The sequence below is a fragment of the Carya illinoinensis genome, chromosome 15 (assembly GCF_018687715.1).
Source record: "Carya illinoinensis cultivar Pawnee chromosome 15, C.illinoinensisPawnee_v1, whole genome shotgun sequence".
Lineage (NCBI taxonomy): Eukaryota > Viridiplantae > Streptophyta > Magnoliopsida > Fagales > Juglandaceae > Carya > Carya illinoinensis.
In genome coordinates this window covers 14,572,682-14,598,053 of record NC_056766.1, presented here as the reverse complement: position 1 = coordinate 14,598,053, position 25,372 = coordinate 14,572,682, and the positions used below count along the sequence as shown (strand labels likewise).

Below are 25,372 nucleotides of genomic sequence, written 5' to 3'. Positions count from 1 at the left end.
TATTATTTTATAATTTTTAAGTTGTAAAATTATTTTAATATGCTTTCTTGTTATTTATTATTGTTTTGTATTTAAATTATTCTTTAATTTAAATTAGTTTACTTTTGGGCTTTAAAATTTATTGTGTTTTTGAATTTTATTATTTTATTTTTATTTAATCACTGTGTTTAAATTATTTTATTTAACTTATTATTTTTGAAAATAATCTTCGTTGGATCAGTTTCGTGACCCAAGTTGCGAGGATTGGACCTTACTGCTTTCCTTCCCTTGTTCTTTTTCTCTTCTTTTCTTCTTTCATTCTTCTTCTTTTTTATTTCCTTTATTTTTTCCTTCCTTCCCCTGCTTCTCCTCTCGCACGACGTTCTCTTCTCCCCTTTCCCATCGTTTTCTTTCCTCTCCTCTAGCCCACCGCTATGTGCCATCATGCTTCTCACTGCCCCTACCATTTAATCCCCCTCCGGATGGTGAACACCCTCACCAATTTTCAGACCATCTAGTGTCATCGTTAACCAACTTGAACTCCTCCAAGTCGTACAGCTTTTGAGCCATTTTGTTGCCATCGTTCCACCTCCGGCTACCATTTCTTTACCACTTCATTACCGACCTCTTGCCGACCTAATCCACCCATTACCAGCTCCAATCCGTCGCCGGAGCAATCACTACAAGCTAAAATCCGATTTGGCATTTTTGGCCTTCCACCGCCGTTTTCACTGCTACCCATGAACAACTATCACTTCCTTTAACTTTACCAACACCTTTAAGCCATTTCCTATCAATTCTAAGTCTTAGCTTGTTACCATTCAAAAGAGGGTATTTTATGACCCATGGCTACAGTGTATTTTGCACTATTACGTCACTTTTCCACCACCTTTTGCAGCTCATTGATCTTCTAAAAATTATTTTATAGCGCTGTAAGTATTTTTCAAACTTTTTTTAAGATTTAAATGTATTTTCGCTTTAACAATAATTTGTGATTGATTGATTGTGTCAGACTAAATCTGAGGAGTCGGGGTTCAGATGAATTTGAGGATGAAGTTATTTATGTTTGGATGATGTTGGGTTTATTGGATAATTTGTCTTGTCATTTGCATTACATGGTGCATGTATGTGTATGTTAAAAATGAAAAATGTGTTTTTATGTAATTGCATGCATATTCATGTGCATATTTGGAAACTGGATTTTTATACGAGAAATGATTTTAAATGTGTTTGAAATGAACTAATTGAATGGTTTGATAGAGAGTCACTATAGGGATGGTGATAAGTAGGGACAGTGGTAGAGTCCTGCTTGTAATTTCTGCCAAAGGTGCACACGTAGGGATGGTCGTAGAGTCCCGCATGTGATTCCAGCCTACAGTACTTTGATGGTTGATTATTGAGAAATTTTCTAGGAAAATGGCAAGACTTGGATATGTGAGTCATTTATGGGAAAATGACGGTTGTTTTAATGGATTGGATTTTTGGACCAAAATGAGATTTTGGCGTGCGTTGGAAAAATGATTATTTTCGAGAAATAATGATTTTCAGGACATATGCATATGGCATTATGTTCATGCATTTGGTTATTGTATAAATGTATTTTTATCTTGAGATTTGTTTGGTTTATTACTTACCTGCGGTACCGTCTTTGGTATCGTAGATTTTGATGAAGATGAGGAGAAGGCTGAACCTGAGGAGGCGACTCCGCCAAAGGCTTGATTTGGTGCTCTTGGTTACTTATTGGAAATTATTTCCCTGTTTTTAATTTATGTAATTTGGTTTTATGATGTTGCTATAAACTTGTATTATTTTGATAAGCTTGTTTTGAGCGAGTTTGTATTTAAGTAAAATTCTAGTACTTAGTTGAAAAACTTTTTACTACCCGTTGTGTTGTTTTTGTTGTACACGTATTGCATGTCCACACACTTGGCACTTGGCAATAGGATGCGTGACTTGTGTTGTCATCATCCCAAAATTTCGATTTTCATTTGTTCGTACGTGAGAGTTGGGGGTGTCACAGCATGCACTCCACATTGGCAGTTTGATTTGGTATATAAAGAAACACATGCAGTTTGACTTGGTAAAAGGCTAGGAGTTCACACGAGGCCCTTCTTTTGATTTTATGGATTTTGCATGCAACAAAGGCCAGTCTCTTCTTGGTTTTTATAGAATGAAACATGCAGCGGATTTTATTAGATCCGTTTTGAAGCGAGATAAATGTAGTGGATTTCTTTTGATTTTATGAAGGACGCATGACCCGGGACCAAAAAGACACAGTAACTTTCATCTTCTCATTTTGAATGGCTAGAGAGTTTTTGGAGGCAACACCAAAAGAGCAAGATGCGAGACCCAAGATGCAAGCTAGGGCAACACGTTTAATGCGGAACGGCACGGATGCACAAAACGGATGAAGCAATGGTTTTATCTTTTCGTTTGCAAGCTAGGTTGTTGATGCACACTAGACACTGGAAGGATCTGACACATATAAGAGAAGGGGGTAGAAGTTTGGTTTGTGCGGGACTGTATTGACGTAGAAAGGGACGCAACAGGAGATTAGAGAAAAAAACACGTTGCTTGGATTTGGACACACGAACGAAATTTTCTTTCCGAGGATGCTGCGACTTGGAGAACGACATTGCAGACTGCAATGAGTATTTTTTAGTGTTGATTTTCTTCCATTCTTCTTAGAAAAATTATAGTGAATTTATTTATGTTAAATTTAATTTTTACCATGAACTAACTTTCTTTATTCTAGAAAAGTGATGTAATTTCATTTCAAACTACGCTTCTTTTCTTTGCTAATTTGAAGTAATTCTCTTTCATGTTTGTCTGATTTATTCTGAACTTATTTCTTCTAATTGACTAACCATTAATTAGATGATTTTGATATTGTGATTTTCTAACGAAAGAGGGAATTATAAGATAGATCTTGGATATTTCGGCATAGGTAAATATAGAGATTGAAAGACTTGTATGAACTTATGTAGTATTAAAATCTTTTGTTTTAATACTTTCTTGCTTTATTAATTTGCATACTCTTGTATAAAATGATGAATAAAAATATTTCCAATTGACTATCGAAAGAGGCTTTTGAATGAGTTGGAGATTTGCTAACAAATTGAAAGAATTAAATTTAATTAGTCAGATGAGTAAAACATAGTAAGAGATTAGGTAAATTGATTTCCTAGAAGTTTTCTTTCTCATTAATTTGATTTTCAAACAGCAACTTTCTTTTCCTTTAAATATTTTATTTGAACTGATTTTATTTCAATTTGTAATTACAAATAATTTTAATGATTTTTTTAAATAAAGTCGAGATTAGTATAATTTTAATACTTGTCAAAAGTAAGTTACCAATTCCTGAGGATGATACTCTTCTCATCACTTTACTATAAAACTACGATATTGTATACTTACAGTTTTGCACTAATAAAATTTTTAGCACCGTTGCCGGGGATTGATTTATTCTTATTTTTGTCAATATCGATACAAAACAATCTTGGTTTTAATTTAGAATTTTATTTTAATTTACTTTTTATTTTTATTTTTGTTCTACAAGTGTGTTTTTTATGTTGGATGCGTCATGTTAGATATCGTGACATTACTCATTTTGATATGGAGATTGAAAGAACTCTTAGATCACAAAAAAAAAAAATACTAGTTATGGCTGACAGACAACATGATGCATAGCCATAAACCTTGAGGGATTATATACGGCCAGTTATGAAAGACAAATACTCGAGTATAAGACGTCAAACCATTAATGCCAACAATTTTGAACTCAAACCAGCCTTAATCAACATGGTGCAACAAGTCCAATTCAATGGATTGCTACTTGATGATCTCAATATTCATTTGGTAATATTTTTGGAGATTTGTGACACTGTAAAGATTAATGGTGTTATTGAATACATCATTAGATTGTGATTGTTTCCTTATTCTTTGGGACAAGGCAGGAGGTTGGATACAATCTCTACAACTAGGAAGCATTATTAGTTGGCAAGACATGGCTAAAAAATTTCTTGCTAAATTCTTTCCACCTGCAAAAATAGCCCAACTCAAGAGTGAGATTGGTCAATTCAAGTAAAATGATTTCGAGTCACTCTATGAAATATGGGAAATGTATTAAGATTTGATTCAACGTTACCCTCAACATAGATTACCAGACTCGTTTCAAGTTCAGATGTTCTATAATAGGTTAAATGGACAAACTTAGACCATAATTGATGCTGCTTCTAGTAGAACTTTAATGTCAAAGACAACTGAAAGTGCTACCTATCTTTTGAAAGAAATTGGCTCAAACAACTCTCAATAGCCAACTAAAAGAACTATAGCTAAGAAAGTTGTTGGGATTCATGAATTGGAGCCATTGTCAACCATTTCAGTTCAAGTTGTTTCTCTATCCCATCAGATTTTAGCTTTGACAAACCAAAGGATACCATAAAGTGTAGAATATGTTGCAACTACAAATATGATAGTTTCGATTAATGAAGCGATTCAAAAACAAGTTCAATACATCAACAATCAGAACTATAATTATCAATTTGATAGTCAACCAAGCGAGAAGAAGATGTCACTTGAGGATGTCATGATTTCCTTTATTGAGGAGATAAAAGCAAGGTTTAAAAAGAATGATTTAGGGTTGGATAATATTGAGACTCATTGTAACGATATGGGAGTCACTATAAAGAATCTTAAAATACAAATTGGGCAACTGGCTACGACCATCAATATCCAACAAAGAGGAACTTTTTCTAACAACACAGAAGTGAATTCAAATGAACAATGCATGGCCATCACACTTAGGCGTGGAAGAGAAATTGAGAGGTCATTATCAAAGGAAACCAAGTCCACTCTCATAGCTACAAACAATGGTCAAAGTAAGAATAAAGTAAAAGAAAAGGAGATTGTGGATGATACATTAATGGTTCGGTTTGGTAGTAGAGAATTTTGAGATGAAAAGTTTGAAGATGAAATATTAAAATATTATATTTTAATATTATTATTATTTTGAGATTTGAAAAAGTTTAGAAAAAATTAAATTATTTATTATATTTTATATGAGAATTTGATAAAGTTGTAATGATGATATAAGAATTTTGAATTTGAGATGAGAATTTCCAACTACCAAACCGAACATGCCTCTAATAATTTCATTTCTTGACAATCCTCATATTCTCTCTAGTTCATTTCTTTATCCTCAACGTTTTCAAAAATAAAAATTAGATAAGCAATTTTCTAAGTTTTTGGATATTTTTAAGAAAATTCACATAAATATTCCTTTTGTAGATACTTTGGAACAAATATCAAATTATGTCAAATTCCTGAATGACATTATTTCCAAGAAAATGAGGTTGGAGGAGTTCAAAATAGTGAAGTTTTATGAAGAATGCAATGCTATTCTTCAAAAGAAATTACCTCAAAAATTAAAAGATTTAGGGAGTTTTACTTTACCTTACATAATTGGAAATTCATTTTTTTAATAAAGTTTTATGTGATCTCGGTGCTAGCATTAAGCTTATGCCACTTTCTGTTTGTAGGAAATTAGGACTTGGAGAGATGAAACAAACAACCATTTCTTTGCAACTAGTAGACCGATCCATCAAGTATCCACGTGAAATCATAGAAGACGTATTAGTAAATGTGGATACATTTATTTTTCTTGCTGATTTTGTGATGCTAGATATGGACAAAGACCAAGAAGTCCTACTAATTCTTGGCCGACCATTCTTGGCTATAGGAAGGGCTTTAATTGATGTTCAAAATGGTGAATTAACATTGAGAGTAAATAAGGAAGACGCTATGTTCAACATCTACCAAGTCATGAGATTTCCAGAAGATCCAAGCACTTGCTGTCGAGTAGATGCCATTAAGCAATGTGTAGAAGAAGCATTTCAAGAAGATGTACCAGCAAATCACCTAGAACGATATATCACCACTTCATCTCAATCTTATAATTTTAATAACTTTGTTTTTTGTGAATATGATTTACCTTTTGTTAGTGAAAATTTTTTCCACTATGTATTTGCCTTGGAAGCCTTGCAACAGGTTACATCACTTAACAATGAAGTGGGGAGGCTAGAGCTGATGGTAGCAAAGTCGGATTCTATAATTCCTAAAAGAAAGATATAGCAAACTACAACACTGGAGTTGAAGTAATTATCTGAGCATCTTTGCTATGCACTCTTGGGTGATAGTTACACATTTCCATTGATTGTTGCTACAACACTCACACTCGAAGAAGAGGAAAAGCCGCTGCATGTGTTACAGGAGAATAGAACAGTCTTGGGATGGTCTATTTCCAACAAAAAAAGTATAAGTCTCTCCATTTGCATGCAAAAGATTGTAATAGATGAACTTTACAAATCGTCGATCAAGCACAAAAGAAAATTAAATCCAATAATGAATGAAGTCTTGAGAGTTGAAATTTTGAAACTCCTCAATGCTGAAATTATCTATACTATTTCAGATAGCTCATGGGCAAGTCCAGTGCGGGTTGTATAAAAAAAATGGTAGAATAACAGTGGTGAAAAGTGACAATAATGAGTTTATTCCTGCAAGAAAAGTTACGAGTTGGCGTGTATGCATGCATTACTACAAGTTGAACAAAGCAACAAGGAATAATTATTTTCCACTTCCCTCCATTGATCAAATATTTAGATCGATTGGCTGGGTATTCCTACTATTGCTTCTAAGATGGTTATTCATGGTATAACTAGATTGCCATAACCCTCAAAGATTAGGAGAATACTACATTCACATGCCCCTATGAAATATTTACTTTAAGGAGGATGCCCTTCGGATTGTTCAATGCCTCAACGATATTTCAACATTACATGATGGCTGTCTTTTCTAGTTTGGCAGAAGATATAATGGAAATTTTCATAAAGGACTTTTTAGTCTTTGGTACATCTTTTGATCATTGTTTATATAATTTAGCTCTTCTTTTGCAGAGATGTGAAGACAAAAATCTAGTCCTAAACTAGGAGAAGTTCCATTTCATGATTTAAGAAGAGATCGTGCTTGGCCATAAAGTGTCATCTAAAGGAATTGAGGTTGATCGAGCTAAAATTACAACTATAGAAAAACTAACACCTCCAAAGAATGTGAAGGGAATCAGAAGCTTTTTGGGACATGCGGGATTTTATAGAAGATTTTTAAAGGATTTTTCTAAACTCTCTAAACCTCTATGTAATCTTCTTGAAAAAAATTCTGCATTTGACTTTGATTATGTTTGTTTGCGGGCTTATAATGCAATTAAGAAGAAACTAATTTTAGCACCAGCTATGATTGTACCTAATAGGAGTCAAACTTTTGAAGTCATGTGTATTGCAAGTGATTTTGCAATTGGAGTAGTATTAGGACAAAGGCGAGACAAACTGTTCAGGGTCATCCATTATGCAAGCTGGACATTGAATGAAACTCAATTAAATTATACAACAACTAAGAAGGAGATGCTTGCTATTATGTTTGCTTGTGATAAATTTCGATCTTACCTCATTGGTACAAAGGTGATAGTGTTCATTGATCATGCAACAATTCATTACTTGTTTGGCAAGAAGGATACTAAGCCTAGGTTGATTCATTGGATCCTACTTCTCCAAGAATTTGATTTGCAGGCTTAAGATAAGAAATGAGCTTCTTTAGTTTCTCGGTTGGAGCAAGAGGAAGTAAGAACAAATTCAATGATCCAAGAAGTATTCGTTGATGAGCAATTGCTTGCATGTGAGATCAAGCTTTCTTGGTATGCGGATATTGTAAACTACTTAGCTTGTAAAGTACTGTTGTAATAGCCTGCTAAAAATTCAATGGTGGAATTTCTATAGACTTTAGGAATCTCGTGAAAACCTCATAAGTTTTCACGAATCGACTAATCGCATAGGTTTTAGTCTGTCAACATAGTCAGTGTTATCACTCACTATGATGAAAGAATTGCGATTTTAATTATTTGAGATAGTTAGAAATGTTGGAATATGTTACAGTCTGCGCCACTAGACTCAGTTGATTATTTAGGATTTAATGGCACAATAACACATTTTTATCATTTTGGACGAAATGGCTTATCGAAATTATGATTTATTTTTAGGGGCACTTCGGGGTTGAGTTTTGGTAAATGATTTTCACTGTAGGTTAATATGAATATTTAAAATTTTTCAGTACTAAGTTTATTGTGCATTTTTGTGGAGTGAATAGTAACCTTGATAAGCGTACTAAGTGTAGTGTTCTCAAAATCACAATGTGGAATGTCCAAATTAGGTTAGAGAAATTTTATTTGGACACTTGACAATATTTTAGCTACACATAGTGAATAGTATTAGACATTTGGCACATAGAGGAACCATTAGATGGATTTATGAAGGAAATCAAGGTGTAAGATCATGCCACCTAAGTAAGACCTTTTTCATCTGATCAACCAAATTGAGCCAGATCAAAGAGGATTTCAATCCTAGTAAAACTCTAAATGGTTGGAATCCAATTAAAATCCCAAAAGATTGGTTGAAACTGAAACCCTAAACGGTTTCCCCAAACCCTAAATTAGCCTTCAAACCCTTTTTGATCTAATTTCTAGCACTGTGCTTAATCACTTGATTAAGTTACTTCTATATGCAATTAATTTCTCAAATCCTTGTTATGACATCATTATCCAACCTTTTAAACCTTGAAAATTTGATTGGATAAAAAAAAAAAATTAGATTTGGGCTTGATAGCATCTAAAACCCTAACCAAACTCTTTTTAAACCCCAAATTGAAGCCCATTTGGTTGAGGCCCACCAAAGCCCACGAATTTGGCCACCTTGGCAAAACTTCTTGAAGAAGTTTCCTCTCCCACTTGGCAAACCATTCACTGCCCTTGGCTGCACCCAATAGTGCATTGATGAGATGGAAAAACCCACCCCATCAACCTCCATACCTCATAGCTTCTGCAGGCTGTCCTTTGCCCCTCACTATTCTCCACTTTATGTCACATAGCCACCTCCAATCAAAGTCATTCAGGTCCATATCTTCCCCCTACAAAAGCCTTGAGTCGTGCAATACACACTTCCTTCCCTTTCATTACTTCTTCACCCTTTTCTTAGAGAGAAACCCAAAAGAGCTCTCTCGGGCAGATTTCTAGGTCTTTTTGCGTGGCAATTTTTGACCCCTTGTAAGTATTTTCACACGATGAATCCTTCATAAAAGTTATTCTTCTTTGAGTCTAGTTTCCATAAATATATTATTCGTATCATTTTAGGTCATTTGGTTGGTCGAAAGTATTTTTAACCATAGAAAGGTCATTCTAGGCGTGAAACTGGAGAGTATGTTATATTTTGGAGTTTTTGACCAAGCTAATGAGCATATCTTGGTCCGAAAATTTTATGGAGTGTTGTTAGCATGTATTTAAGAGTTTTCATTGAGGTTTTGTTGTATGAATAAAGCTTCTAATGATAGACTTTTGAAGATCTAGAAACTTGAAAACTAGAAGTGGCAAAACATTTTTTATTTGGAGGAAGTATGAATATTTTGAGGTTTGATTTTACTCTAAAAGTTTTGATATTTTTATATGATGATCCTAAGTCTCTTATTTTTATGTTAGGATATTATTTTGAAGATATTTAGTATTAGTTTAAAAAATATGATCTTTTTATGCAAGAGGATTTTGGTTAGGCCTAAGATTTGATGTTCTTGCATTAGATCCATGCTCTATTGATTTTTATCCATGATGGTTGGATATTCTTTAGGACACATTTTGAAACCATGTGATGCTTTATTTTGCAGATCTCACCTTATTAAGCCATTGATCAAGAGATTTATCAAAACTAGTTGAGGAAAAAGTTTCTGTTTTTTGACTAAGTGTAAAACCAAAAACTCCAAGTTTTATTTTGTGATTTTTTGTGACTTTAGTTTGATGGTTTAAAGCATTTTTGATTTGATAATGATGTTATGAATATGTTGGAAGTAAGATTTGATTTTTTTGGAATTCTTAGAGATGTTTTGATTAAGGGTCAATGCTTGTGATTCAAGTGTTTGGATCTTTTTTCAAAAAGTTTGGTGTTGATTATTAGCTTTTTCTAAATGGATGTTTGAATTGTGGTTTTAAACTTAGGATAGGAAGATTCTTGTTGTGAAATTTTGGTTTAAGCAAGAGTTTTGAAGTTGGAAGGAATTGCAATAAAAATCAAGAGAAATGGCCTATGGATGTTTCGGCCATAATGTGTTTTTCATAGTTGTGATTTGTTTTAAATTTTTCTGATTTGATATCTGAGTTTAGGACAAAATTTACATGAGGAATGTAAATTTTGAAAACTTTTGGAGTTAGGATGTGAAATTCTTAAGTTAGGGATAAAATGGTCATTTTCCCACATGTAGTGGGTAAAATGGTCATTTTACTCTAATTTAGCTTGTTCTCATATTTCTAATTTTTAGTAATTAAATTTCTAACTTTTAAAATACCATCTTACAGTTTTTCGTGTTTTGCATTTTATTCTCGTATAACATGACGATTGAGGTAAGTTAACTTCTAACTTACTATCAGTTTACTGTGTATGTATGATGGGTAAGGAAACTACAATTTATGTATGTATTTTATCATATATGCCATGTCATGCCACGTCATTACATGTTTATCTGTTACGCATGATTTATTCTGTCATGAATATTTATCTGTTACACAATCTATTCTGTCATATATTGCTATATGTTATAACAAGTTAAGTATGTCATATGTTACATGTATGTCATATCATGTAATATTCACTGTTGCAAATATGTCATGTTAAATATGATATCTGTTACATGTTCGGTCATGTTATGAAATGTTTCCATCTTAAGTAAGTCATGTCTTTCGAGTTACGTTTAAGTCAGTTATGTCTAATATACTCGCGATGTAATCATTATGATTGTCTGAGCATTTCCACTTGTAATTCACACGAGGTAATTTTGGTGAAATCATTTTGATTGTCAGAATGTTGTTCAAGTTCAGTTATGCAGATACTCCTAACGTAATCATTCTGATTGCTAGGGTACGTGTTTTAAAATACTCGGATGGAATCATTCTGATTGTCAGAGTATTATTAGGTACTCCTAGTGTAATTATTCTGATTGTTAGGATACGTGTTTTAAAATACTCGTGATAGAATCATTCTGATTGTCAGAGTATTACTAGGTACTCCTGGTGTAATCATTTTGATTGCTAGGGTACGTGTTTTAGAATACTCGTGATGTAATCATTCTAATTGTCAGAGTATTACTAGGTACTCGTGGTGTAATCATTCTGATTGCTAGGGTACGTGTTTTAAAATACTCATGATGGAATCATTCTGATTGTCTGAGTATCTCTGATGGAATATGTTGGGCAGAATCATTCTGATTGTTCAATATTTCTGACGAAATGATTGGCGGAATCATTTTTTATTGTCAGAATTCAAGTCCAAGTTCATGTTAAGTAGAGAAGCAAGATTCCAAGTTTATGTTAAGTCAAGTTTCATATCAAGTGCATGTTAAGTCAAATTTCGGATCAAGTTCATGTTATGTTATGTTCACGTTCACGTTAAGTTTCAAGTTCATGTTCATATCATGCTATGTTCACGTTTATGTTATGTCCAAATTCACGTTCATGTCATGTTATGTTCACGTACATATTATGTTCAAGTTCAAGTTCATGTTATGTTATGTTCACGTACATGTTATGTTCAAGTTAACGTTCATGTTATATTATGTTCACGTTCACATTATGTCTCAAGTTCACGATTATGTCATGTTATACTCAGGTTTATGTTAAGTTCAAGTTTATGTTTATGTTACGTATGTTCACGTTCACGCTATGTTTCAAGTCCATTCACTACCTTTGGAATGAGCCTTTGTTGTTTAAAAGATACCTTGATCAAATCATCCGAAGATATGTTCCAGAAGAAGAGATGCAAGCCATTCTCCATCATTGTCATTCTTCATCATATGGAAGACACTTTGGAGCAACATGAACAGCAGCTATGGTACTTCAAAGTGATTTCTTTTGACCTTCTATTTTTCGTGACAGTTATACTTTGGTGAAATTTTGTGAACAGTGCCAACATATGGAAAACATTTCGAGGCATAAGGAGCTACCATTGAAAAATATTTTAGAGGTTGATTTATTTAATGTTTGGGGAATAGATTTTATTGTCATTTTTCTCGTTCTTTTGGCTTTGTTTATATCTTATTAACAGTTAATTATGTGTCAAAATAGGTGGAAGTAATTGCTGCAACAACAAATGATGCAAAGGTAGTGCTAAAATTTCTACATAAGAATATATTCAAGAGGTTTGGCACTCCACAAGCTATTATTAGCGACGAAGGGACCCACTTTTACAACAAGTTATTTGACAACCTTCTTTCTAAATATGGTGTGAGCACAAGATAGCACTTGGCTACCATTCTCAAACTAATAGCTAAGCTGAAATTTCAAATTGGAAAATCAAGAATGTCCTTGAGAAGATGGTCAACACTAATAGGAAGGATTGAGCAAAGAAGCTTGATGATGCTTTGTGGGCATACCGTACAACTTTTAAAAACCTATCGGGATGTCTCTCTACTGATTAGTGTTTAGAAATGTGTGTCATCTCCCTGTTGAGTTGGAGCATAAAGCTTATTGGGTTGTAAGGAAATTTAATTTTGATTTGAAGGCAGCAGAGAAAAAGTGACTTCTTCAATGAAATGAGATGAATGAGTTCCGGAACGATACTTATGAAAATGCAAAGATCTACCAAGAATGGACAAAGAAGTGGCATGACAAACAAATTCTTAGGCATGAGTTTGCACCAGGACAACATGTTTTACTCTTCAATTCATGACTCAAACTCTTCCTTGGAAAGTTAAAATCAAGATGGACATGTCCTTATATAATTGACAAAGTTTACTCTTTCGAAGCAATAGACTTGATGGAAAAGATAAGGAATATATTTACAGTTAACGATCAAAGATTGAAACACTATTATAGAGAACAAGTGGAGAGGAACTGTACATTTATTTCTCTTGGAGACCCTAATTGATGAAGGTTGAAAAGTCTAGTTGTAGATTTTAAAACAAGCACTTATGGGAGACAGCCCATAGAACTTTCTTTTATTTTTTATTTTTATTTTTATTCTTTAAATAATTAAATTTTGATGCATGTTTATTTAGTAAGAATAAAGAGCTGAAAATTACAAACTACAGCTGATTCACCATAAAACCAAGGAAGTTCCTTTCATTTCTTCAATCTTTCTCACTTTTGAATTACAATGAGGGCATTGTTTAGTTTAAGTCTGCGGGTGTGAACTCCTATTATCATTTGGTTTATTTGATTTTATTTTTTATTTGTTATTTATTTATTTATTTATTTATTATTATTATTATTATTATTATTATTATTATTATTATTATTATTATTATTATTATTTTACTTGTAATTTTATAAGTCTTTGAGTTTTTGGATTTTCTTACCAAGCATGTATTTGAGTATAATTGAATTCTCTATGACTTTGAAATTTGTGATTAAGGATGAGACTAAGAAATATTTTCAAAAATTCCTTTTATGTCGACAAAGTTTTGTGGGTATTTTGATTTAAATCTTTGTCCTTGAACATAATTGAGCACATAGTCATTTTTTTTTCTTTATTACATTTTGTTTATGAAGAGAATGAGTTGAATTAATTGGGTCAGGGAAGTTCAATCTTGCTTTGCTCTAAAATCTATTAATGGATCCTTGACGCGAAATCCTAGTTGATACCAAATATTAGATAAATGATCTAGACATTTTTTGTCATAACCAAAAAAGCTTTCCCAGCTATCCTAGTTATCATGCCATTATTGAATGGTGTATTTTCATAGTTAATCCCATTTAACCTTATTTTACATAAGCCTTTATTTGTACTTTTAACGACATAAACCATTCCCCTTCTAAACTTGAAAAATCATAAATTTATCTTTTACAGTATGAGAAAATACTTTGGTGGAAATTTACATTTAAAGAGAGGTTAGTTCAAAGGAAATTATCCACATTATGTTTGCTCTGTTTGATCAAAGTGTGTGAAAAAAAATAAAAGAAAGTTAATGTCAGAAACTAAAAAAATAAAAGGGTTGAAGTGGTTGAAAATTTGAAAAGGCTTTGAGAACTGAAGTGGCTGTGTGACGCCCCTAGATTTCGTTTGGGATCGGATGGACATTTGAAGCATCGGCACATGCAGCACAAAGTTACCTACCTCCGTTCATGACATATAAGATGCAATGTTTCTAACATGCATTTAACATTTTGTAATATTCACACCATATAATTTTTTTTAGCAATACTATGCACCAAATTTATAATATCTCAAATAGTTAAATTGTAATCCAAGCATACTTGACAAAAATAAACATCCACAATTTCAAACGTGTCTCATAAGACTATAATTTCAAAAACATGGGAGGCCAGACTCTATATTTACATTACCAAAATACACTATCGAAGTAGTTCGTTGAGTAACTTGTGTAACTCGACTAACAAGGCCAAAATACTATCTGAAAACTAACTATGGAAACTGTAAACTCCGCGTCATGTCTGCTAAGTCTAGTCAACCTCCTTCAGTCTACCAAAGTCTGCTCCCTACTTCGATCCTGACACATCACCTACCATTCGGGGGGAATGATAGTTGGGACTACCACGGTGAGATTTGATTACAAATCTCAGTAAGCTAACAGGAAACTCCCACATAGGCTAATGCTGCATGCATGACAGTAAAAGCATGAATACATAATTAAAGTCGTAAGTAAGTATAGTATAACTTGACATATAGCATGACATAACTGATATAACCTGAACTGAACTTGACTTGACATGACATGAACTTGAACTTATAACATAACATGGACTAGCAACATAACAAGAACGTGAATTTCAAATATAACATGGACTTGAAACATAGCATGAACGTAAATATATGTAACATAAACATGAACTTGAACTTAACATAAACCTGAGCATAACATGACATAATTGTGAACTTGAGACATAATGTGAACATGAACATAATATAACATGAACGTCAACTTGAACATAACATGTACGTGAACATAACATAATATGTACGTGAACATAACATAACATGAACGTGAGCTTGAACATAACATAAACGTAAACATAACATGATATGAACATGAACTTGAAACTTAACGTGAACATGAACATAACATAACATGAACGTGAGCTTGAGCATAACATGATATGAACATGAACTTGAAACTTAACGTAAACATGAACATAACATGTACGTGAACTTGAGACATAGCATGGACGTGAACTTGAAGCTTGATATGAACGTAAACTTGAATGTAATGTAATGTGAAACATGACTTGAACATGAAATACAATGAATTTGGAATCTTGTTCAATAGACTTAATTAATAAAGTGACCATATGGGTGCTACACGGGTCCCCTTAAGCCGTGTGTCCCTGCTAATTATCGCATCACAACACAGGTATTTACACCAGCTGTGAGTGCATTAATACATACTCCACAGTTGTTGTGGCCCCACGTATTCTACATGTCACAATTGTTGTGTCTCACATAGTGTATGCTTTATAGTTGTTGTGGCCCCATGTTTCATGCTCCACAGTTGGACGTACCTTTGGACGAGATAACACTTTTGGGATAGAAAAACACAACTAGAAGGATTCAAATCATCTGTTTTGGTGAGGGAATTCCATATATTGCACGTACGTTCGAATCATACACGAGCACAGACGGGAGAAAAGCATTAAAACATTTCCTTGAGTTTTTGAAGAAGAGTTGTGGCTGCGAGGAGTATTTTTCAACGTTTATTTTCTTCTAATATTCTCAGAACAATTATGGTGAAGTCATTTATGTTGAATTCCCTTTCTATCATGAGCTAAATTTTATTTATTCTAGGAAAACAATGTAACCTAGTTCCGAACTATGCTTGATCGTCTATGTTAATTTAAGGCAATTCTCTATTTGTTTATCTGATTTATTCTGAGTTTATTACTTCTAATTAACTGGCTATTGATTAGATGATATTTAATCTTGTGATTTGCTATCGAAAGAGGGAATCACAGGGTAGATCTTGAATATTTCAGCATAGGTAAGTATAGAGATCGAAAAACTTGTATGAACCTATGTAGTAATTAAATCATTGGTCTTATTGCTTTCTTGATTATTTAATTTGCATATTCTTGTGCGAATTGATAAACAAGAATAATTTCTAATTGACTATCGAAAAAGGCTTTTGGATCAATTAGATATTTGCTAATAGACAAAAAGAATTAAATTAAATTAGTTGGATGAGTAAAGCATAGTGAAGAATTAGGTGAAATCGATTTCCTAGAAGTTTTCTTTCCCATTAATTTGATCTTCGAACATCAGTTTTATTTCCTTTGCGTATTTCTCTTTGAGTCGATTTTAGTTTAAATTGCAACTACAAAAATCTTAGTGATTCCTCTAGATAAAATCGAGATTACTATAATTTTGGTATTTGGCAAAAGTAAGGTACCAATCCCTGAGGACGATACTCTTCTTATCACTTTATTATAAAACTACGATACTGTGCACTTGCAGTTTTGCACCGGTCAAGTTTTTGGCGCCGTTGCCGGGGATTGGTTTATTCTTATTCTTTTTGTCAATATTGATACTAAGTAATCTTGGTTTTAATTTATAATTTTATTTTAAGCTGTTCTTATCTTTTATTGTTCTACAGGTGTGTTTTTTTTATGTTGGATGCGCCGTGCTAGATCTCGTGATATTATTCCTTTTGATTTGGAGATTGAAAGAACTCTTAGATCACGAAGAAAAAATAAGATACTAGCCATAGCTGAAGAAGAAAATGAGGCACTGCCACGCACCTTGAAGGACTATGTACGTCCAATTGTGAATGGAAATTACTCGAGTATAAGGCGCTAGACTATCAATGCCAACAAATTTGAGCTCAAACCAGCTTTGATTAGCATGGTACAACAGGCTCAATTCAGCGGATCACCACTTGATGATCCCAATATTCATTTGGCAATGTTCCTGGAGATTTGCGACACTGTAAAGATCAATGGTGTTATTGAAGACACTATTAGACTAAGATTGTTTCCTTTTTCTTTGAGGGACAAGGCTAGAGGTTGGCTACAATCTCTACAATTGGGAAGCATCACTAGTTGGCAAGGCATGGCTGAGAAGTTTCTTGATAAATTCTTTCCTCCTACAAAAACAACCCAAATCAGGAGTGAGATTGGTCAATTCAAGCAAAATGATTTTGAGTCACTCTATGAAGCGTGGGAAAGGTATAAAGACTTGGTTCGACGTTGCCCACAATATGGATTTCCAGATTGGTTACAAGTTCAGATGTTCTATAATGGGTTAAATGGGCAAACTCGAACAATAGTTGATGCTGCTTCTGGTGGAACTTTGATTTCAAAGATAGCTGAGGGTGCTACTGCCCTTTTGGAAGAAATGGCCTCAAACAACTATCAATGGCCAACTGAGAGGACTTTGGCTAAGAAAGTTGCTGGAATTCATGACTTGGAGCCGATAGCAGCCCTTTCAGCTCAAGTTGCTACTCTATCTCATCAGATTTCGGCCTTGACAACACAAAGGATACCACAAAATACCGAATATGTTGCATCTACAAGTATGATAGTTCCAAATAATGAAGCGAGTCAAAAACAAGTTCAATACATCAACAATCGGAACTACAACTATCGTGGTAATCATATGCCAAATTACTATCATCCAGGACTTCGAAATCATGAGAATTTTTCATATGGAAATATAAAGAACGAGTTGCAATCTCAACCTCCTCCAGGATTTGATAGCCAACCAAGCGAGAAGAAGATGTCTCTTGAGGATGCCATGGTTTCCTTTATTCAGGAGACCAATGCAAGATTTAAAAAGATTGATTCACAGTTGGATAATATTGAGACTCATTGTAGCAATATGGGAGCTACTATGAAGAATCTTGAAGTGCAAATAGGGCAACTAGCCACTACCATTAATTCCCAACAAAGAGGAGCTTTTCCTATCAACACTGAAGTGAATCCAAAAGAACAATGCAAGGCCATCACACTTAGGAGTGGAAAGATATTGAGAGGTCACCATTAAAGGAGAGCAAGTCCACCCCTACCGCTGCAAACAATGGCCAAAGCAAAGATCAAGTAGAAGAAGAGGAAATTGTCAATGATACACTAAGAGAGACAGACTTACCTCCAGATATTTCATTTCTTGACAATCTTCTTATTCTTACTCCTCCACTTCCTTATCCTCAGCATTTTCAAAAGCAAAAATTAGATAAGCAATTTTCTAAGTTTTTGGATATTTTTAAGAAAATTCACATAAATATTCCTTTTGCAGATGCCTTGGAACAAATGCTATGTCAAATTTCTGAAGGACATCATTTCTAAAAAGAGAAGGTTGGAGGAGTTTGAAACAGTGAAACTTTCTGAAGAATGTAGTGCCATTCTTCAAAAGAAATTGCCTCAAAAATTAAAAAATCCAGAGAGTTTCACTTTGTCTTGCACTATTGGAAATTTATTTTTTGATAAAGTTTTATGTGATCTTGGTGCTAGCATTAATTTTATGCCACTTTCTGTTTGCAGGAAATTAGGACTTGGAGAGATAAAGCAAACAACAATTTCTTTGCAACTTGCGGATCAGTCCATCAAGTATCCACGTGGAATCATAGAAGACGTATTGGTAAAGGTGGATAAATTTATCTTCCCTGCTGATTTTGTGGTGTTAGACATGGAAGAAGATGAAGAAATCCCTCTAATTCTTGGCCGACCATTCTTGGCTACGGGAAGAGCTTTGATTGATGTTCAAAAGGGTAAATTAACATTGAGAGTTAATAAAGAAGAAGTTATGTTCAATATCTACCAAGTCATGAAATTTCTAGAAGATCCAAGTACTTGCTTCTGGGTTGATGTCATTAAGCAATGTGTAGAATAGGCCTTTCAAGAAGATATGCCATCCGATCACCTAGAACGATCATTGCAGCAGGTTACATCACTTAATAATGAAGTGGGGAAGCTAGAACCGGTGGTATCAAAGATTGATTCTAGGAAAGCGGAAGAAAAGATTCAACAAAATACAACTCCGGAGTTGAAGCAATTACCTGAGCATCTTCGCTATGCATTCTTGTGTGATAGTAATACATTTCCAGTGATTGTTGCTATATCACTCACACTCGAAGAAGAGGAAAAGTTGCTGCGTGTATTGTGGGAGCATAGAACAATCTTGCGATGGACTATTTCTGATATAAAAGGAATAAGTCCCTCCATTTGCATGCACAAGATTTTAATGGAGGAGTTTTACAAACCAACGATCGAGCACCAAAGAAGATTAAATCCAGCAATGAAAGAAGTCGTGAGAGCTGAAATTTAAAACTCCTTAATGCTAGAATCATTTATGCTATTTCAGACAGCTCATAGGTAAGTCCAGTGCAAGTTGTACCAAAGAAGGGCGGAATGACGGTGGTGAAAAATGACAATAATGAGTTCATTCTTACAATAACGGTCACGGGATGGCGTGTATGCATGGATTACCGCAAGTTGAATAAAGCAACAAGGAATGATCATTTTTGTCTTCCATTCATTGATCAAATGTTGGATCGATTGGCTGGGTACTCCTACTATTGCTTTTTATATGGTTATTCGGGATATAATCAAATTGCCATATCTCATAAAGATAAAGAGAAAGCTACATTCACATGTCCTTATGGAACATTTGCTTTTAGGAGGATGCCCTTTGAATTGTGCAACGCCCTTGTGACATTTCAACATTGCATGATGGCTATCTTTTTTGATATGGTGGAAGATATAATGGAAGTTTTCATGGATGACTTTTCAGTTTTTGATACATCTTTTGATCATTGTTTGCATAACTTAGCTCTTGTTTTGCAGAGATGTGAAGATAAAAATCTAGTCCTGAACTGGGAGAAGTGTCATTTCATGGTTCAAGAAGGGATTGTGCTTGGCCATAGAGTTTCATCTAAAGGAATTGAGGTGGATCGAGCCAAAATTGCAACCATAGAGAAACTACCACCTCTAAAGAATGTGAAGGGAATCACAAGTTTTCTGGGACATGTGGAATTTTATAGAAGATTTATCAAGGATTTTTCTAAACTCTCTAAACCTTTATGTAATCTTCTTGAGAAAAATTCTGCATTTGACTTTGATGTTGTTTGTTTGCAAGCCTTTAATGCAATCAAGGAGAAACTAATTTCAGCACCAATTGTGATTGTGCCTAATTGGAGTCAGCCTTTGAAATTATGTGCGATGCAAGTGACTATGCAATTGGAGTAGTGTTGGGACAAAGGCGAGACAAACTGTTTAGAGCCATCTATTATGCAAGCTGGACATTGAATGAAACTCAATTAAATTATATGACAACTGAGAAGGAAATGCTTGCTGTGGTGTTTGCTTGTGACAAATTTCGATCTTACCTCATTGGTACAAAAGTAATAGTGTTTACTGATCATGCAACACTTCGTTATTTGTTTGGCAAGAATGATGCTAAGCTGAGGCTAATTCGTTGGATCCTCCTTCTTCAAGAATTTGATTTGGAGATTCGAGATAAGAAAGGAAGTGAAAATTTAGTGGCTGACCATCTCTCTCGTTTAGAGCAAGAGGAAGAAAGACCAGATTCAGTGGTCTAAGAGGCATTCCCTGATGAGCAATTGTTTGCATGTGAGATCAAGCTTCCGTGATATGCTGATATTGTTAACTATCTAGCTTGCAAAGTTTTACCACCTGTTCTTACTTACCATCAACGCAATAAATTTTTGCATGATATAAATTATTATCTTTGGGATGAGCCTTTGTTGTTCAAAAGATGCCCAGATCAAATCATTTGAAGATGTGTGCCGAAAGAAGAGATGCAAGACATCCTCCATCATTGCCATTCCTCATTATATGGAGGACACTTTGGAGCCACCCGTACAGCAGCTAAGGTACTTCAAAGTGGGTTCTTTTGGCCTTCTATTTTTCATGATAGTTACACTTTGGTGAAAACTTGTGACCGGTGCCAACTTATGGGGAATATTTCAAGGCATCATGAGTCACCACTGAAAGGTATTTTAGAAGTTGAGTTGTTTGATGTTTGGGGAATAGATTTTATGGGGCCTTTTCCTCCTTCTCTTGGTTTTGCTTATATCTTATTAGCAGTTGACTATGTGTCAAAATGGGAGGAAGCAATTGTTACAACAACAAATGATGCAAATGTAGTGCTCAAATTTCTGCACAAGAATATATTCACAAGATTTGGCACTCCACGAGCTATTATTAGTGATGAAAGGACTCACTTTTGCAACAAGTTGTTTGATAATCTTATTTCTAAATATGGTGTAAAGCACAAAATAGCACTTGCTTACCATCCTCAAACTAATGGTCAAGCTGAAATTTCAAATAGAGAAATCAAGAACATCCTTGAAAAGACGGTCAAAACCAATAGAAAGGATTGGACGAAGAAGCTTGATGATGCTTTGTGGGCATACCATACAGCCTTTAAAATACCTATCGGGATGTCTCCATACTGATTAGTGTTTGAAAAGGCATGTCATCTTCCTGTGGAGTTGGAGCATAGAGCTTATTGGGCTATAAAAAAGTTTAACTTTGATTTGAAGGCAGCAGGTGAAAAGCGACTTCTTCAATTGAATGAGATGGAAAAGTTCCGGAATGATGCATATAAAAATGCAAAGATCTATAAAGAAAGGACGAAGAAGTGGCATGACAAACAAATTCTTAGGCGAGAGTTTGCACCAGGGCAACAAGTTTTACTCTTCAATTCACAACTCAAACTCTTCCCAGGAAAGTTAAAATTAAGATGGACAAGTCCTTATACAATTCATGAAGTTTTCTCTTTTGGAGCAGTAGATTTAAAGGACAAGACAGGGAATATTTTCAGAGTTAATGGTCAGAGATTGAAGCACTACTATGGAGAACAAATGGAGAGGAACTATGCATTTATTCCTCTTGGGGATCCTAATTGATGAAAATTGAAAAGTCTGGCTGTAGACTTTAAAACAAGCGCTTATGGGAGGCAACCCATAGATCTATCTTTCATTATTTCATTTAGTTTATTATCTTTAGTTTTATTAATTTGGTTTTTGATGCAGGTTTATTTAGCATGAATAAAGAGTTGAAAAATTTTAAACTACGGAAGATTTATCATGAAACCAGAGAAATTCCTTTTATTTCATCAATCCTTTTTACTTTTGCATTACAATGAGGACATTGTTTAGTTTAAGTTTGGGGGTGTAAACTCCTATAGTCATTTGATCCTCTTGTTTTCTAAGTCTTGGGTTGTTGATGGGTTGTCTGATTCTCTTACCAAGCATGCATTGGAGTAAGATTTAATTCTCTATGACTTTGAAATTTGTGATTGAAGATGGTTTTGAGAAAAATTTTCAAAAATTTCTTTTATGTCAAGTGGAGTTTTGTGGGTACTTTGATTTAAATCTTTGACCTTGAACATAATTGAGCACATAGTCATTTTTCTCTTATTCCATTTTGCTTATGAAGAGAAGAAGTTGAATTAATTGAAAGAGGGAAGTTCGATTTTGCTTTGCTCTAGAATCCGTTGATGGGTCCTTGAGGCGAAATCCTAGTTGAGACCAAATATTAGAGAAATGATCTAGGCATTTCTTTGGCATAACCAAAAAGCTTTCCCAGCCGTCCTAAATATCATGCCATCATTACATGGTGTGTTTCCATAGTCAACCTCCTTGAGCCTTCATAAGCCTTTATTTATTCTTTAAACTACATAAACCATGCCCGCTCTAAGCCTGAAAAACAATGAATCTACCTTTGATATTTTGAGAAAATACTTTGGTGGAGAGTTACATTTAAAAGAGAAAATTTGTTTAATGATAAACTGTATTATGTTTGCTCTGTTTGATCGAAGAAGAAGAAGAAGAAGAAGAAGAAAGATAGTAAAAAAAAATAAAGTGAAAAAAAAAAACAAAAGAAAAAGAAGTCACTAAACGGAGTATGTATCACCTCAGATTTTATGAAAGGAATTGTTGGTATTGCTTCAGTGATTACAGCAACAATAATGCCACAAGTATGAGCATATTGCCAAGAAAGAGCTATGATTTGAATCATGTGGGTATCTCTTTTAGTGTTCTTTTCACTAAGTATTTTCCCAGGTTGTTTTGATTTCCCATATCCAGTTCTTTCTTAACCCTCACCCTGTGGCCTATCATTACCACCTTATTAAAGACCTTTTGATCTCTGATTTTTGGTGTTGACTACATTAGTGGAGATGATTTCTGAAAACTGGACTTATGGGGTTAAGTTTTGAGAGAATTCTTCTGATTTTAGTTGTTCTACTTTTATCTGAATTTGCAGGTGGTTTGAGGTTAAATTGGCTATATCACACACACACTCAAGGTCTTAGCTTTAGGTTGAAGTAAACGCCTAACTCTTGCTTGACAAATTGCAAAATTTTTTATTGATTTTCTTGCTATCTTTGATGTTAAAAGAGTAAGATACTAGTGATGAAATCTAATTTCATAAAAGCTTGGTGAGTGATGATACTTATCTTTGGGGTCGAGTTGATATTGCCTAAAGTATCAATTGCTTTTCTCTTTGTTTGAGGACAAACAAAGTTATAAGCAAAATTTCATATTACAGATTTACAAGATCGCTCGAGTGGAGGCTTTTGGCCGCTCGAGCGAATTCAGGCAGATTCAAACACTCGACTGCCGTTTGATAGTAAGCTCGAGCGGGTTGCGGAAAAATAAAGACCGCTCGAGCGGAGGCTTTTGGCTGCTCGAGCGAAGTCAAACAGAGTTGAATGCTCGATGTGCGCTCAATAGGCCGCTCGAGCGAATTTAGGCAGAGTCAAACGCTCGATGCTCGCTCAACACATCACTCGAGCGAATACCATATTTTTCCAGATCTAAGGTTTTCCGCCGTCAGAGCATATAAAAGGGATTTTTCACCATTTAGCCGTACCTTTGGACGGGATAACACTTTTGGGACAAAAAAACACAACTAGAAGGATTCAAATCATCTGTTTTGGTGAGGGAATTCCATATATTGCACGTACGTTGGAATCATATACGAGCACAGACGGGAGAAAAGCATTGAAACATTTCCATGAGTTTTTGAAGATGAGTTGTGGCTGCGAGGAGTATTTTTCAACGTTTATTTTCTTCTAATATTCTCAAAATAATTATGGTGAATTCATTTATGTTGAATTCCTTTTCTAGCATGAGCTAAATTTTATTTATTCTAGGAAAACGATGTAACCTAGTTCCGAACTATACTTGATCGTCTATGCTAATTTAAGGCAATTCTCTATTTGTTTATCTGATTTATTCTGAGTTTATTACTTCTAATTAACTAGCCATTGATTAGATGATGTTTACTCTTGTGATTTGCTATCGAAATAGGGAATCACAGGGTAGATCTTGAATATTTCAGCATAGGTAAGTATAGAGATCGAAAGACTTGTATGAACCTATGTAGTAATTAAATCATTGGTCTTATTGCTTTCTTGATTATTTAATTTGCATATTCTTGTGCGAATTGATAAACAAGAATAATTTCCAATTGACTATCGAAAGAGGCTTTTGGATAAATTAGAGATTTGCTAATAGACAAAAAGAATTAAATTAAATTAGTTGGATGAGTAAAGCATAGTGAAGAATTAGGTGAAATCGATTTCCTAGAAGTTTTCTTTCCCATTAATTTGATCTTCGAACGTCAGTTTTATTTCCTTTGCGTATTTCTCTTTGAATCGATTTTAGTTTAAATTGCAACTACAAAAATCTTAGTGATTCCTCTAGATAAAATCGAGATTAGTATAATTTTGATATTTGGCAAAAGTAAGGTACCAGTCCCTGAGGACGATACTCTTCTTATCACTTTATTATAAAACTACGATACTGTGCACTCGCAGTTTTTCACCGGTCACATAGCATGGCATATATGATAACATATATACATAAATTATAGTTCCCTTACCCATCATACATACACAGTAAACTTATTGTAAGTTAGAAGCTAACTTACCTCGTTTGTCGCATTCAATGAAAAAAAAATGTGGAACATGAGGAACTGTAATAGGATATTCTAAAAGTTAGAAATTTAATTACTAACAATTAAAAATGTGTAAAAGATAAAACTTGGAGTAAAATGACCATTTTACCCTCTACATGTGGAAAATGACCATTTTACCCTTAACTTAAGGATTTCACATCTTAACTCCAAAAAATTTTCAAAATTTACATTCCTCATGTATATTTTGTTCCAAACTCAAATATCAACTTATAAAAATTTAAAATAAATCACAACTATGGAAAACACACTATAGCCGAAACATCCATAGGCCATTTCTCTTGATTGTTGTTGCAATTTCTTCCAACTTCAAAACTCATGCTTAGACCAAAATTTTGCAACAAACATCTTCCAATCCTAGTT

General features: G+C 34.1%; 1 non-coding gene across 1 annotated transcript; it reads right to left on the bottom strand.

Annotated features, from left to right (window-relative positions):
- Positions 1–17,166: 17,166 nt before the first annotated feature.
- LOC122298015 lies at positions 17,167–17,272 on the bottom strand. The gene has a single exon (XR_006239073.1). It is a non-coding gene; the product is annotated as a small nucleolar RNA R71 (small nucleolar RNA).
- Between the last annotated feature and the right edge of the window lie 8,100 nt (positions 17,273–25,372).